This window comes from Pseudophryne corroboree, chromosome 5, assembly GCF_028390025.1.
Source record: "Pseudophryne corroboree isolate aPseCor3 chromosome 5, aPseCor3.hap2, whole genome shotgun sequence".
NCBI classification, from domain to species: Eukaryota; Metazoa; Chordata; class Amphibia; order Anura; family Myobatrachidae; genus Pseudophryne; species Pseudophryne corroboree.
The window spans coordinates 510,152,723-510,170,016 of NC_086448.1; the positions used below are offsets into that span (position 1 = coordinate 510,152,723).

The 17,294-nt window shown below is 47.1% G+C and overlaps 1 protein-coding gene and 1 pseudogene across 2 annotated transcripts in view; both read left to right on the top strand.

The window, feature by feature from the left end:
* Positions 1 to 17,294, top strand: part of BPHL (biphenyl hydrolase like) — a 204,558-nt gene that overhangs the window by 13,772 nt on the left and 173,492 nt on the right. The gene's annotated exons all lie outside the window — the stretch shown is intronic.
* LOC134931617 (5S ribosomal RNA) lies at positions 2,756 to 2,874 on the top strand (annotated as a pseudogene).

The following is a 17,294-nucleotide window of genomic DNA, read 5'->3' on the forward strand; positions in this document are numbered from 1 at the left end:
GCAGGTTTTAGTGATATCCAGGCTTGAGCACAGGTGACTTAATTAGTACCTCAGTTATTTTGATTTAACCATCTGTGCTGATGCCTGTATATCACTAAAACCTGCACTGTTGGTGTGCCTTGAGGACCGTGGTTGGGAATGCCTGTTCTAGAGGATCGCAGGTTCGGCATTCAGGACTGGGTTCTGATAACAACGGACGCGAGCCTCCGAGGTTGGGGAGCGGTCACACAGGGAAGAAACTTCCTGGGTCTCTGGTCAAGCCAGGAGGCTTGTCTTCACATCAACGTACTGGAATTAAGGGCCATATACAACGGCCTTCGTCAAGCGGAGACTTTGCTTCGCGACCCACCGGTTCTGATTCAGTCAGACAACATCACCGCAGTGGCTCATGTAAACCGCCAAGGCGGAACAAAGAGCAGAGTGGCAATGGCAGAAGCCACCAGGATTCTTCGCTGGGTGGAAAATCATGTAATCGCTCTGACAGCAGTCTTCATTCCGGGAGTGGACAACTGGGAAGCAGACTTCCTCAGCAGACATGATATACATCCAGGAGAGTGGGGACTTCATCAGGAAGTCTTCGCAGAGATTGCAAGTCAGTGGGGACTGCCTCAGATAGACATGATGGCGTCACGCCTCAACAAAAAACTACCGAGGTATTGCGCCAGGTCAAGGGACCCTCAGGCGGTAGCAGTGGACGCCCTGGTGACACCGTGGGTGTTCCAGTCGGTCTATGTGTTTCCTCCTCTTCCTCTCATCTCCAAGGTCTTGAGAATCATAAGACGAAGAGGAGTACAGACAATTCTCATTGTTCCAGATTGGCCTCGAAGGGCCTGGTATCCGGATCTGCAAGAAATGCTCACAGAAGATCCGTGGCCTCTTCCTCTCAGAGAGGAACTGTTACAACAGGGGCCCTGTCTGTTCCAAGACTTACCGCGGCTGCGTTTGACGGCATGGCGGTTGAACGCCGGATCCTAGCGGAAAAGGGCATTCCGGATGAGGTCATTCCTACTCTGATAAAGGCTAGGAAGGACGTGACAGCAAAACATTATCACCGTATTTGGAGGAGGTATGTCTCTTGGTGTGAGTCCAGGAATGCTCCTCCGGAAGAATTCCATCTGGGCCGTTTCCTTCACTTCCTACAGACTGGAGTGAATTTGGGCCTAAAATTAGGCTCCATTTTCTTTCAGAAGGAATTGGCTTCTCTTCCGGAAGTACAGACTTTTGTGAAGGGAGTGCTGCATATCCAGCCTCCTTTTGTACCTCCTGTGGCGCCCTGGGACCTTAACGTGGTGTTGCGGTTCCTTAAGTCTCACTGGTTTGAGCCTCTTAAAACGGTGGAATTAAAGTATCTCACTTGGAAAGTGGTCATGTTGTTGGCCTTGGCATCGGCAAGGCGAGTGTCTGAATTGGCGGCTTTATCTCACAAAAGCCCCTATCTGATTTTCCATGTGGATAGAGCAGAGTTGCGGACTCGTCCTCAATTTTTGCTTAAGATGGTTTCATCTTTTCATATGAACCAATCTATTGTGGTGCCTGTGGCTACGCGGGACTTGGATGATTCCGAGTCCCTTGTTGTGGTCAGGGCATTGAAAATTTATGTAGCCAGAACGGCTCAGGTGAGGAAACAGAGGCTCTGTTTGTCCTGTATGCAGCCAACAAGGTTGGCGCGCCTGTTTCTAAGCAGAATATTGCTCGCTGGATCTGTAACACGATTCAGCAGGCTCATTCTACGGCTGGATTGCCGGTACCAAATTCGGTAAAGGCCCATTCCACTAGGAAGGTGGGCTCTTCTTGGGCGGCTGCCCGAGGTGTCTCGGCATTACAGCTTTGCCGAGCAGCGACTTGGTCGTGTTCAAACACCTTTGCAAAGTTCTACAAGTTTGATACCCTGGCTGATGAGGACCTCATGTTTGCTCAATCGGTGCTGCAGAGTCATCCGCACTCTCCCGCCCATTTTGGAGCTTTGGTATAATCCCCATGGTCCTTACGGAGTCCCCAGCATCCTCTAGGACGGACGTAAGAGAAAATAAGATTTTAAACCTACCGGTAAATCTTTTTCTCCTAGTCCGTAGAGGATGCTGGGTGCCCGTCCCAGTGCGGACTAAATTATGCAAGACTTGTTTATAGTTTCTGCTTACATAAGGGTTATGTTACAGTTTTGATCAGTCTTGGGCTGATGCTGTTTTGTTTCATACTGTTGACTGGTTCGTATATCCATGTTATATGGTGTGGATGGTGTGGGCTGGTATGAATCTTGCCCTTAGATTAACAATAATCCTTTCCTCGTACTGTCCGTCTCCTCTGGGCACAGTTTCTCTAACTGAGGTCTGGAGGAGGGGCATAGAGGGAGGAGCCAGTGCATACCCATATCTAAAGTTCTTTTTAGTGCCCATGTCTCCTGTGGAGCCCGTCTATCCCCATGGTCCTTACGGAGTCCCAAGCATCCTCTACGGACTAGGAGAAAAAGATTTACAGGTAGGTTTAAAATCTTATTATATGTAAAGACCTGTACCATTGGGAACTTCTCTCTGTTCAAACATCTTTGTCCACTTTTTCTGATCTCTTCCTTAATCTAACTATTTTTCTGGACTCTCACCATTGATTCAGGGGTTTTTCCCTGTCTAACCTTGGCAGCAGATCCTCTGTAAACTTTTTCCCTTGGACACAGTACTGTCAATATTCTTATCACATCTAATCTAACAATATTCGTGAACTCTCATCAGTGATTCAAGAGCATAAGATTATTGGTTACTTTTTCTACTATCATACCACACTGGAAACGCCCGATTCCATCCGATCTTGGAAGCTAATCAGTGTTGGGCTGAGTCAGTACTCAAGTGGGAGACTCTTGAGGAATACTCGGTTTAGTAGAATATTTTCGGACGTTCATGCTCGGTGTCTAACACTGACAGCAGATTCATCTTTCACATCTAACTTTCATTCTACTTCTCTTTCAACACAAGTGGCAGGGTAATCACTACTGTCTTCATTCGGTCTATAATCATAACTATCATTGAGGCTCAGAGTACCCTAAAATCTGAACAAATCCTAGAGAAAAAAAATGTTTCTCTAACGTTCTAGAGGATGCTGGGGACTCCGTAAAGGACCATGGGGAATAGACGGGCTCCGCAGGAGATAGGGCACTTTAAGAAAGCTTTGGATTCTGGGTGTGCACTGGCTCCTCCCTCTATGTCCTTCCTCCAGACCTCAGTTTTACACTGTGCCCAGAGCGAGATGGGTGCACTGCAGGGAGCTCCCCGGAGTTCTCTGCCTAGGAAGCATTTTTGTTTGGATTTTTTCTACATTTTTACAGGGAGCACTGCTGGCAACAGGCTCCCTGCATCGAGGGACTGAGGAGAGAGGGGCAGACCTTCTTAATTGATAGGCTCTGCTTCCTCGGCTACTGGACACCATTAGCTCCAGAGGGGGTGAACACAGGTTCTTACTGGGCGTCCACCCCCAGAGCCGCGCCGCCGTTCTCCTCACTGAGCCAGAAGAAACAAAGTCAGAAGACGTCTCAGGCGGCAGAAGCCTTCCGAGCTTCACTGAGGTAACGCACAGCACTGCAGCTGTGCGTCATTGCTCCCATACACCTCACATACTCCGGTCACTGTAAGGGCGCAGGGGGGGCGCCCTGGGCAGCAATATAACACCTCTCTTACGGCAAAAGACAATATACATGTACAGGTGGGCACTGTACATGTATATAAAAGAGCCCCCGCCATTTTTTAATAACTTTGAGCGGGACTAAAGCCCGCCGCCGCGGGGGCGGGGCTTCTCCCTCAGCACTCACCAGCGCCATTTTCTCTCCACAGCACCGCTGAGAGGAAGCTCCCCGGACTCTCCCCTGCTTACACACGGTGTAGGGGTGTTTAAAAGAGAAGGGGGGGGGGGGCACATAATTGGCGGATAACTTATATTACAGTGCGGCTGGGGAAAAACATTTTGTGTTGGTCTCCAGGGTCATTGCGCTGGGGTGTGTGCTGGCATACTCTCTCTCTGTCTCTCCAAAGGGCCTTAAAGGGGATACTGTCTTCAGAAAAGAGTTTCCCTGTGTGTGTGTGTGTGTGTGAAGTGTGTCGGTACACGTGTGTCGACATGTTTGACGAGGAAGGCTCGCTTAATGTGGAGGGGGAGTGCTTGAATGTCATATCGCCGTTGGCAGCGCCGACACAGGAATGGATGGATATGCTGAATGTCTTAAATGCAAATGTCAATCTATTGCATAAAAGGTTAGACAAGGCTGAAGCTAGGGATCAGTCAGGTAGCCAGACCATGCCTGTCCCTGTGGCGCCAGGACCTTCGGGGCCTCAGAAGCGCACCATATCCCAGATCGATGACACAGATACCGTCACGGATACTGACTCTAGTGTCGACTATGAAGATGCAAAATTACATCCGAAGGTGGCAAAAGGTATTCGTTACATGATTATTGCCATTAAAGAGCTTTTGCATATTACTGAGGAACCCCCTGTCCCTGACACGAGGGTACACATGTATAAAGGGAAAAAGCCTGAGGTCACCTTTCCGTCCTCATTTGAGCTGAGCGAATTGTGCGAAAAGGCTTGGGAATCTCCAGATAGGAGACCACAAGTTCCCAAAAGGATTCTTATGGCGTATCCTTTTCCACAAACGGACAGGATACGATGGGAATCTTCGCCTAAAGTAGACAAGGCGCTGACGCGCTTATCCAAAAAGGTGGCACTGCCTTCGCAGGATACGGCTTCCCTCAAGGATCCTGCTGATCACAGACAGGAAATTACCATGAAGCACATTTACACTCATTCCGGTACTATTGTTAGACTGGCTATGGCGTCGGCCTGGGTTTGTAGTGCTGTCGTGGCATGGGCAGATTCCTTACCTACGGAGCTTGACACCTTAGATAGGGATGCCATTTTAATGACCATAGAGCATATCAGGGAGGCTGCCTTGTATATGAGAGATGCTCAAAGAGACATTTGTTTACTAAGCTCCAGAATAAACGCTATGTCTATTTCTGCTAGGCGGCTCTTGTGGACCCGACAGTGGACAGGAGACGCCGACTCAAAGCGGCATATGGAGTCCTTGCCTTACAAGGGGGAGGAGTTGTTTGGAGACGGCCTCTCGGACCTGGTCTCTACTGCTATGGCTGGTAAGTCAAATTTCTTACCTTATGTCCCCCCGCAGCATACAAAAAAGGCACCTCATTATCAAATGCAGTCCTTTCGTTCCAATAGAGCAAGAAGGTACGGGGATCGTCCTTTGTGGCCAGAGGAAAAGGCAAGGGAAAAAGGCTGCACACAGCTAGTTCCCAGGAGCAGAAGTCCTCCCCTGCATCTGCAAAGTCCACCACATGACGCTGGCGCTTCCCGGGGGGCGGCAGATCTAGTGGGGGCTCGTCTTCGGTGTTTCAGCCACGTCTGGGTTCGCTCGCAGGTGGATCCTTAGGCATTAGAGATTGTTTCTCAGGGATACAGGCTGGAATTCGAAGACTTGCCTTCTCGCCGGTTTTTCAAATCGGCTCTGCCGGCTTCCCCGTCAGAGAGGGAGCTAGTGTTGGCAGCAATCCAAAAATTGTATATTCAACAGGTGAATATCAGAGTTCCTCATCTCCAGCAAGGAGAGGGATATTACTCAACCCTGTTGTGGTCCCGAAACCAGACGGTTCGGTCAGACCCATTTTAAATCTAAAATCCCTGAACCTGTACTAGAAGAGGTTCAAGTTCAAAATGGAATCACTCAGGGCGGTCATCGCCAGCCTGGAAGGGGGGGATTGGATGGTGTCCCTGGACATAAAAGATGCTTTCCTTCATGATCCGATATTCCCCCCTCTCACCAGGCGTTCCTGAGATTTGCAGTGCAGGACTGTCACTACCAATTTCAGACGTTGCCGATTGGGCTTTCCACGGGCCCGAGAATTTTCACCAAGGTAATGGCAGAAATGATGGTGCTCCTGCGCAGGCAGGGTGTCACAATTATCCCATACTTGGACGATCTCATCATAAAGGCGAGATCTAGGGAGAAGTTGCTGGACAGCGTGTCTCTGTCCATGAAGACGTTGCAGTTACACGGCTGGATTCTAAATATACCGAAGTCCCAGCTAGTCCCTACAACGCGTCTGACCTTTTTGGGCCTGATTCTGGACACAGACCAGAAAAAGGTTTTTCTTCCGATCGAAAAGGTTCAGGAGCTCATAGCCTTGGTCAGGAACCTATTAAAGCCAAAAAAGGTTAAAGTGCATCATTGCACACGGGTTCTGGGGAAGATGGTAGCTTCATATGAGGCCATCCCCTTCAGCATGTTCCATGCGAGGACTTTTCAATGGGACCTCTTGGACAAGTGGTCAGGGTCCCATTTACAAATGCATCAAAGGATCACCCTGTCTCCCAGGACCAGGGTATCTCTCCTGTGGTGGCTGCACAGTGCTCACCTACTAGAGGGTCGCAGATTCGGCATTCAGGACTGGGTCCTGGTGACCACGGACGCAAGCCTCCGAGGCTGGGGAGCAGTCACATTGGGAAGAAATTTCCAAGGTCTCTGGTCAAATCTAGAGACTTGTCTCCACATCAACGTCCTGGAGTTGAGAGCCATATACAACGCCCTGCGTCAAGCGGAGGAATTGCTTCGGGAAAAACCGGTTCTGATTCAGTCAGACAATGTCACGGCAGTGGCTCATGTAAACCGCCAAGGCGGAACGCGAAGCAGAGTGGCCATGGCAGAAGCGACCAGGGTTCTACGCTGGGCAGAAGGCCATGTAAGCACACTATCAGCAGTGTTCATCCCGGGGGTGGACAACTGGGAGGCGGATTTCCTCAGCAGGCACGACCTGCATCCGGGAGAGTGGGGACTTCATCAAGAAGTCTTCGCACAGATCACGGGTCGGTGGGGGCTGCCTCAAATAGACATGATGGCGTCCCGTCTCAACAAAAAGCTAAAGCGATATTGCGCCAGATCAAGGGACCCTCAGGCGGTAGCGGTAGACGCTCTGGTGACACCTTGGGTGTTCAGATCGGTCTATGTGTTTCCTCCTCTTCCTCTCATACCCAAGGTGTTGAGAATAATAAGAATAAGCAGGGTCAGAACAATCCTCATTGTTCCAGATTGGCCACGGAGGACTTGGTATCCGGAGCTGCAAGAGTTGCTCACAGAAGATCCGTGGCCTCTTCCTCTAAGGCAAGACCTGCGGCAGCAGGGGCCCTGTCTGTTCCAAGACTTACCGCGGCTGCGTTTGACGGCATGGTGGTTGAACGCCGGATCCTAGCGGAAAAAGGGATTCCGGAGGAGGTCATTCCTACCCTGATTAAGGCTAGGAAAGACGCGACGTCGAAACATTATCACCGTATATGGCGAAAATATGTTTCTTGGTGTGAGGCCAGAGCGGCTCCTACGGAGGAGTTCCAGTTGGGCCGTCTGCTTCACTTCCTTCAAACGGGAGTGAATTTGGGCCTAAAATTAGGGTCCATAAAGGTTCAGATTTCGGCCTTATCCATTTTCTTTCAAAGAGAATTGGCTTCTCTTCCTGAAGTACAGACTTTTGTGAAGGGTGTGCTGCATATTCAGCCTCCCTTTGTACCTCCGGTGGCGCCTTGGGACCTTAACGTGGTATTAAGTTTCCTCAAGTCACCTTGGTTTGAACCACTCAAAACAGTGGAGTTGAAATACCTCACTTGGAAAGTGGTCATGTTATTGGCCTTAGCTTCTGCAAGGCGGGTTTCGGAATTGGCGGCTTTATCATATAAAAGCCCATACCTGATTTTTCACGTGGATAGGGCAGAGTTGAGGACTCGTCCTCAATTTCTGCCCAAGGTGGTCTCATCTTTTCATATGAACCAACCTATTGTCGTGCCTGTGGCTACACAGGACTTGGAGGATTCCGAGTCCCTGGATGTGGTCAGGGCTTTGAAGATTTATGTGACCAGAACAGCTAGGATTAGGAAGACCGAAGCTCTGTTTGTTCTGTATGCGGCCAACAAGGTTGGCGCTCCTGCTTCAAAGCAGACTATTGCTCGCTGGATCTGTAACATGATTCAGCAGGCGCATTCTTCGGCAGGATTGCCATTGCCTAAATCGGTTAAAGCCCATTCCACTAGGAAGGTGGGCTCCTCTTGGGCGGCTGCCCGAGGGGTCTCGGCACTACAACTGTGCCGAGCTGCTACTTGGTCGAGGTCAAACACCTTTGCAAAGTTCTATAAGTTTAATACCCTGGCTGAGGAGGACCTCCTGTTTGCTCAATCGGTGCTGCAGAGTCATCCGCACTCTCCCGCCCGTTTGGGAGCTTTGGTATAATCCCCATGGTCCTTACGGAGTCCCCAGCATCCTCTAGGACGTTAGAGAAAATAAGATTTTACTTACTGGTAAATCTATTTCTCGTAGTCCGTAGAGGATGCTGGGCGCCCGTCCCAAGTGCGGACTTCTTCTGCAAGACTTGTATATAGTTATTGCTTACATAAGGGTTATGTTATAGTTGATCGGGTTTGAACCGAGGCTATGTTATTGTTCATACTGTTAACTGGGTAGTTTATCACAAGTTATGCGGTATGATTGGTGTGGCTGGTATGAATCTTGCCCTGGATTACCAAAATCCTTTCCTTGTACTGTCAGTCTCCTCTGGGCACAGTTTCTCTAACTGAGGTCTGGAGAAGGGACATAGAGGGAGGAGCCAGTGCACACCCAGAAACCAAAGCTTTCTTAAAGTGCCCTATCTCCTGCGGAGCCCGTCAATTCCCCATGGTCCTTACGGAGTCCCCAGCATACTCTACGGACTTCGAGAAATAGATTTACCGGTAAGTAAAATCTTATTTTCTTTCATTCAGTCAGATATCTTAGATAAATCTGTGGATTCACTGTATACTTGAATTTTGATCTAACCCAGACAGCTTGGAACCACTATTTAATATCAATATCAGTATTATTGGTTCCATTGTTTCTTCTTTCTTTTTTTCATTTTCAACTACTATATGTTTTATTTGTGATTATTAATAAAAATTAAATGGTTTTATCAAATTATCTTATCTCTGATACTTAAAGAACATTTAAGAGTGCACCCACAAAAGAGTCTTCTTTTCTCCCTTTTTGTTGGGTTGTTGTTGCTTTGCAGTTATGCCGAGCAGCTTTTTGGTCTTGTTCGAATACGTTTGTACAGGTTCGATACCTTGGCTACAGAGGACCTTCAGTTTGATCACTCAGTTTTACAGGGGTCTCAGCACTCTACAACCCGGTCTGGGAGCTTTGGGGCTTCCCCATGATACTAGGCCATCCCAGTATACCGGAAACAAAGAAAATTCAACTGCGCTTAAGAAACCACGGTTCTATAATTAAATAACAACTAATTGAGGAACTTTATAGATTAGAGCCAACAGTGTATCAAATATAAACTATCTAGTTTATTAAGTATGTATATGTTTAAGTCATACAAGAATATATAAAAAGCATTGGCATGTTGGTATGCACAGTGTTAATTGAGCATTTGCCATAGGATACTATATAAATACGAAGTATCAATATTAAAAGCAACAATAAATGAAAGCAGCAAATTAAAGTACTGTGGCTCTCAGAGATAGCGATGACTGCAAAGTTCACAGGATTGTAGCAATTTGTGAAGTCCTGTATATATGATTAATAATTGTCTCTCAAAACTTGTGACTTGATGGTTTTAAACAGTGTGCACATTTACTTACTCCGTCTTATCAGGCAAGCTGATGTTATAAAGCCGTGAGAAGTACTCTATTCACCGCTATTGTCGGAGAGCGGCTAGGCAGCATCAATGTGGTCAGTGGGAGGTGCGATAGCCGATGTCGGATCAGGTAAGTAAGTGACGTCTTACTGTGCAGGTTACCTGTCCGTGTTGTGAGGAGAAGCCGATGCCGGGCTGTCCTCGCCTCGGGTGTCGCTGAAGTGCGCTTGGACTGGATAAGTCAGTATAGAATTTAAACTTTTCACATCGACCGCTGCCACCTGGTGCAAGGTTTTAGGCTGTCGCTCCCCGGAGCAGTCCGATTTTAGGACGGAGTGAGGGGATCCAATGTGCTGCAAAAGTGAAGTGGGAGGAGTGCTAACGCATTTCGTCACGTTCACGTGATTTTCTCAAAGGTGTGACCTCTGTTACCAGAGCCTGGGTTAAATAACCATGGACGGAAAACCTGTGTTGGATTTTTTAATCAGAGTTTGATTGCATCGCTTGCAGAGAGTCGCTTTTGTTGCTTTTGTTAATCCCAGTCATGTCAGATGTCTTATTATCTCTAGAGACCACACAGCTCAAAATATAAATATATATAATGATATTACAATAAATAAAAATTTCAGAATAAAAAATGATAATTAAAAAAAAAAAGCGCAGTTGAATTTTCTTTGTTTCCTTGCTACATGCTATAAACTTGCAGAGGTTTATTTCACAACAGCGCATAAGTACCACCGCAGTTTTAAAGATAATTTATATACACTTAGTCAATCAACTTACCACCTTGCAATTACCATTGAACTACAGCGCCTAGGCATTTTTTTCTCTAGCATCCCAGTATCCCCTAGGACGATAGAGAAAATAGGAATTTAATACCTACCGGTAATTCCTTTTCTCGTAGTCCGTAGGGGATACTGGACGCCCACCTTTGTGCTTCATTGTTTCTGCAAGTTCTTGTTTGGGTCTGCTGTTGCTGTCCCTAGTTTCAAGTTGTGGTTAGCGTTACTATCCTCTTGTTGTGTTGTGTGCTGGTTCTTTTCTCACCACTTTCTCATCTATTTTCTGCCTCTCAAAGTATGTCCATCTCCTCGGGCACAGATTTCCTAGACTGGGTCTGCGGGAGGGGCATAGAGGGGAAGAGCTAGCACACTCTGAAGAAATTTAAAGTGCCAGGCTCCAATGGACCCCATCTATACCCCCCATGATAGTAGACCATCCCAGTATCCCCTACGGACTACTAGAAAAGGAATTACTGGTCGGAATTATATTCCTATTTTATACCTTTTATAATGTGTTTCTATCTGTGGTGATGATGCCACCAGCAGCCCCGCCTGCTGCTCTCATTAGCTGCTTGTATATTGACTCCCCCAGCTGATAATACTTAATTATTGTCAGGGTTATATTATATCAAGTTGAGGCTGTCTATTCAATTACTTAATTGCAAAGTGGTAAATGAAGGAATGAATGTGAGGATGTTTGTAATTAATTACACTTTATAAAATGAACTTTTGCATTTATTACTAACAAAGCCAGTGATCCTATTCTAACTTATGTATATGCATACTTGCCTACCTGACCCTCTCCATGAGGGAGAAAATGCTCTGTTCCTTGACTTTCCTGGTAATGTATGATTGCCATCACCTGTGGTGAGCTAGTTAATTGATAAGAAAGGTGTTTAACCGCAGGTGATGGCAATCATACATTACCAGGAAAGTCCAGGAACAGAGCATTTTCTCCCTCATGGAGAGGGTCAGGTAGGCAAGTATGATACTGTATATGACACCATTAAATTGTATTGTGTTCAAACTGATTATTGTAACATTTACATTTACTACAGTAGATAGTAGGCATGTTTCTATTTTTCTACAGTTGTTTTTGTGTTTGGTGCACAAAATGTGACCAGCAGTCGTTTGTAGTTAATATGTAATTATTATTTTGCTGACCTGTACATGGCTTACTTAGGCTTTCTCATACGTCCTAGAGGATGCTGGGGTCCACTTCAGTACCATGAGTATAGACGATTCTGCAGGAGCCATGGGCACTTTAAGACTTTTTCAGAGTGTGAACTGGCTCCTCCCTCTATGCCCCTCCTCCAGACCTCAGTTTAGAAAATGTGCCCAGGCAGACTGGTTGTACTCTAGTGGAGCTCTACTGAGTTTCACTAACAGACTTTAGGTTAGGTTTTTTATTTTCTGGGAGGCTGCTGGCAACAGTCTCCCTGCTTCGTGGGACTTAGGGGGAAGAAGTAGGAACCAACTTCCTAAAGAGTTTCATGGCTCTGCTTCTGCTGAGAGGACACCATTAGCCCCTGAAGGGTACTGAACACTAGCTGCGGCTATGCACTCACTCCCACAGCATGCCGTCACCCCCCTAACAGAGGCAGAAGTCAGAAGACGGGTGAGTAGTATTACCAGAGGTCTGCAGAGAGTGATTTCCGGTCATCGTGACGGCTTAAGGTACCGCGCAGCGAGCGGGAACGCTGTGCGAACATGTTATCCATTACACAGTGCACAGCAGGGTGGGGGGCGCCCTGGGCAGCATGAAACCTACTCTCACTGGCAAAAGGTGGCATATGATGCTGCGGCACAGTCCTACACCCCCACCAGTATAAATATCTAGTTCAATAGCTGAGGAAAAATGCACCATTGCAGGGGGCGGGGTTTCTTCCTCAGGCAGCCAGCACACTGCTCAGCGCCATTTTCTTCCAGCAAAATGCAGGGGAAGAAACGCTGATCCTCCTCTCAACTTCTGATTTTAGTATCAGGGTGTAAAAAGGGGGGGAAAGTGTATATTGTGGTACCATAACCTATTATTGGCAATATATATAGAGGGGAAAGTCTCTGTGTACACGACACAGGGATTTTTTTCTTTAGGCGCTGAGTTGTGGACTGGCAATTCCTTTCTGTGTCCTTCTGACAGATTTTACTGTGGGTCTGTCCCCTATATGCCCCGGAGCATCTGTGGTGTGATTATGCACGTGTGTGACATGTCTGAGGCAGGGAGCTCTTCCCCTGAGGGAGCCATTTTGGGGACACAGAGTTGTAATGTGGTGGCGCTGCCGTCACACCAAGAGCCTGAGTGGGTGAAAGATTTACGTGATAGTGTGAATCATATCAGTAAGAGATTGGATAAGTCTGAGTCTCATGCAGAAAACTGAAAATAATCTGTTGAAGATGTGATTTTTAATAGTTCTGCCTTTCATCCACAGGGGACCCCTCTGGGTCACATAAACATTTGCACAAGTAGTACAAACTGATACCGGAATGGACTCTGATTCCTGTATCGATACTAGTGATTCCAGGGGAATAGATCCAAAGTTAGCGAAAAACATTCAAAACATATTTGTTGCTATAAAGGAGGTGTCAGAAGTTACGGAGGCCCCTCCTTTACCACAGGAGAAGGCTTACTTTAGTAAAGAAGTAATGTAACTTTCCATCCACCCCATGAGCTGAACAGTCTCTTTGAGGGAGTCTGGTTTAACCCGAAAAGAAATTTCAGATTCCCAAAACAATTCAGGCAGCTTACCCTTTTCCCTGCAGAGGACAGGAAAAGGTCACCCCCCATTTTAGACAGTGCCCTGTCACGGTTAAAGAAAAAGGTGTTTCTCCCTGCGCCTGGGACGGCTTCACTTAAGGAGCCAGCAGACCACAAGTTGGAGACTACGTTGTAATCTATTGATGTAACCAATGGGACACTACTCAGGCCTACCATTGCCTGTGCGTGGGTGATTAGTGCTATTGAAAAGTGTTCAGAAAACTTGTCATCAGACATTAACACAATAGATAGAGACGAGATACTCCTAACGTTAGGTCATATCAAAGACGCTGCTCTGTACATGTTTGAAACCATGAAAGATATTGGTCTCTTGGGATCAAGAGCCGCTACCATGGCAATCTCAGCACGGAGGGCGTTGTGGATTCGCCAATGGAATGCTGACGCAGATTCCAAAAGGAATATGGAGGCTCTCCTGTACAAAGGTGAGGCCTTGTTTGGAGATGGGCTGGATGCTTTAGTTTCTGCGGCTACCGCGGGTAAGTCGACATTCTTGCCTAATGCTCCTGCGCTGGCGAAAAAGACACATCACTTTCAGATGCAGTCCTTTCGGCCCAATAAATACAATAAGGGTATTCCTTGCACTCCCCCCGGCTGGCGGTGTCTTGCTGGGGACAGCGGAGGAGACATCTAGCCCCTGCTGCAGTAACTCGCGGGCAGCAGCTGACGGGGGGAGAGGCAGACTGAAGACAGCTGACGGCGGCCATATTGGAAGTGGCGGCTCATGAAGTCCGGGAGCCGCGCTCGTGCAGGCAGCCTCTATCTCCTACACTCCCCCAACTAGAGGTATCTTGCTGGAGACAGCGGGGGGGGGGGACGTCTAACCCCTGCTGCTGTGAATCGCAGGCAGCCACAGACGAGGGGAGAGGCACACTGAGGACTGCTGACGGCGGCCATCTTGGAGGGGGCAGAGCAGGCTTCCCTGTGCTGTGCTATCCCTGCTATACTCAGGGGCCAGAAAAACCACGGCCATCACAGAGAACTCTTATTTAGCTATTAAAATTAGGCATATAGCCCTCCACAGCTCCCTGTTTATAACTAATACACTGAGGATTCCTGTCACCTATATCTTCTATGTGCATACAGTGCACTCTGCTGGACCTGCTCCTCAGAGCCCTCTGCTGTTAGACCTTATATTGCATCTCCCTTACTTGCAGCACACTCTGCGGTGCCTTTGAGTGCTCTCCTGCGGACCCCTTTCACAGCTTTAACAGTTTATTGGGACCTAGGTCCTTCGAATGATGTGAACACTCCACTGCCTGACTTCCCCCCTACCCAATTCAATTGATGAGTACGTAACGACCTGGCGGACTTTTATTGTAATCTGTCCATAAGCTGGCACTTCTATCTTACCTGATATTATGAGCAGAGCGACCACCCGAGCAAAAAAAACAGGAGCTTCACAAGATATTTCACAACACTTTTCGCGTCGGGAAAAGTCAGCTGAAATTTCATCTCCGTCTTCCCTACTGTCCACCCCTAACATGGATCCGAAGGATTCTCCCTCCACCAAAGAGGATATCCAATCTCTTCAGAGTATGATATTGGACCTCAAAAACTCATTTACCACCGCTCTCCAGTCAGCGATTGGTGAACTGAAATCTGATATGGCGGCTTTGGACTCTCGCACTGGTTCACTGGAATCCCAGATGGAAAAACAGCAGGAATTCCGAAAACAAGTGGGGGAGGACATGAGTTATTTATCCGGCGAATTGGAATTCCTTAAAGATAAAGTTGAGGATAGCGAAAATCGCGAGAGGCGGAATAATTTACGCATTCGCAATGTTCCGGAATCCATATCGGCCTCCGAACTGGAACCGTACCTCAAACGATTATTTCTTTACTTGGTCCCTTCACTCTCGGAATCTGCCATCCTGATAGAGAGAGCTCACCGCGCCTTGAGGCCCAAGCCGAGAGACTCGGACCCTCCACGCGATGTTATCCTTCAGTTCTTGTCATTCAAGATTAAAAACAGTATCACCATGGCAAGTAGGAATTCAACTTCAATATTATTCGAGGACTCTCGGATCCAGATTTACCAAGATTTGTCGCCTGTGACTATTGCTAAACGGCGTGATCTACGCTCTGTCACCTCTGCCCTACGCAATAACGGCTACAAATATCGATGGGGTTTTCCTTTTCGTCTGATTGTGGAAATTGATGGCAAAGTTCATATCATCCGCTCTCCTGAAGATGGTGATAGACTGCTTCGTAAACTGCAATTGTCACCTGCCTCCGATTCGAATCAAGCAGGACCCGCTGCTTCTTCCAAGATATGAAGCTCCTCATGTTTAAGTCTGAATTTCGCTAGCCTATAGCTTGACTCAGCTTTGATTCTTATGTATGCTCAATTGTTGTGTTGACTCCATTTTAGATAGTATCTCATATTTGATTGTTCCTTTACTTCACTGCCAGTATGTTCTCATGGGCCTATGTCCTTTTTGTGTTGCAGTGTTTTTATCTCGCGGTCCTGACCGGTGGCCTAGATGCATTGCCCTATAGCTAATGCTTTCAGATTGCTCCCTGCTCCCATACCCTGGGGCCTGTCTCTGGCTGCCGGGCAGCTCGGTGACTCTGCCGTTGATCTGCAATTATTACTGATTTACCACTGTTTATGTTTCGAAATACTTATTATTATGCTTATATTTTGTTCTGTTTTCTATGTATCGGACTGTCCTGCCTCCGCTTTTGTTTTTTTTTCGGTACTCGATGGTCCATTTACTATGTTTACGATTCGTTTTGGGTAGGGGGTGTCAGCGCTTTTGTTTGACACTTCCTCCCCCAGTCTCTAGGGATTAGAGTTATATCCCCTAATATTGGGTTGATACCCTCTTCTGTTTCGTTGCATTTGTATCCCACCAGTGAGCTCTTTTTCTCATAGAGCTCAATCTTAGTGGTCGAGTATCCTGCCTTTCGGATACTTTGTCTGCTTTTTTATTTTTTTTTATTTTCCCCTTTTCCTCTTTCTCTTCTTTCCGCACTGATTTTGGCAGAGACCGGGGCCTCTTCGGTTCCCTGCAGATTACCCCCTTTTCATTTTCAATCATGCCACTAACTTGTCTGTCCATTAATGTCAAAGGTCTTAACACCCCCCAGAAACGCTCTCACCTCCACAGGTCTCTCAAAACTTTAAAGGGTGACATAATCTTCCTACAGGAGACGCATTTGAAATCAGCATCCCATCCCTCGCTGACATCTAAACTATTTCCCATGGCCTGGTACTCCAATAATACTGCAAAAAGGAACGGTGTAGCTATCTTAGTTAGAGGATCCATTCCTTTCCAGTTCTTGGATTGTAAATGCGACAATGACGGTCGTTATGTAATGATAAGAGGAAAAATAGGACACGAGGAGGTTACACTGGCAAATCTTTACGCCCCGAATACAGGCCAATCTAAATTTTATCGCAAGTTCTTCCAGGACCTCTATTCATATAGACGAGGTAAGACACTTGTTGGTGGGGATTTCAACATGGCCCTCACGTATATGGATAAATCCGGCCCCTTGCGCAGTGGCCGAACCCCAAACTCTTCAGCATTACACAGGGGCATGGCCGAGGCTGGTCTGTTTGATGTCTGGAGATTTCTTAATCCAACCACTAGGGACTACACTTTTTACTCCTGCCCGCATGATGTGTATTTCCGTATTGATCTGTTTCTGAGTTGTGCGCCTCTCTCCCGGACGGCTCGTACTTCCTCGATAATCCCACTCACTTGGACTGACCATGCAGCCTTGCTTGCGACTTTTGACATATTTGATAACCCTGACGGTAGACCGACATGGAGACTTAACGAAACCCTACTGAAGATCCCTCAGTTTCAGGACTTAATTAAAACTAAGCTTCAGGAATACTTTGATATCAATGTAGAAGGTGATTGCAGTGTAGCCACAATATGGGAAACTCATAAGGCGGTTATCAGAGGGTACATTATTCAATATGCGTCCCGCCGTAAAAGAAATCGGGAGACTCAAATTGCTTTATTAACTGACTCCATTGCAAAATTAGACCGGGAACACAAACACACACATTCTAAAAAAATACTAGCCGAACTTTCTAAGGCTCGTATTGATCTCCAGACTCTTTTGG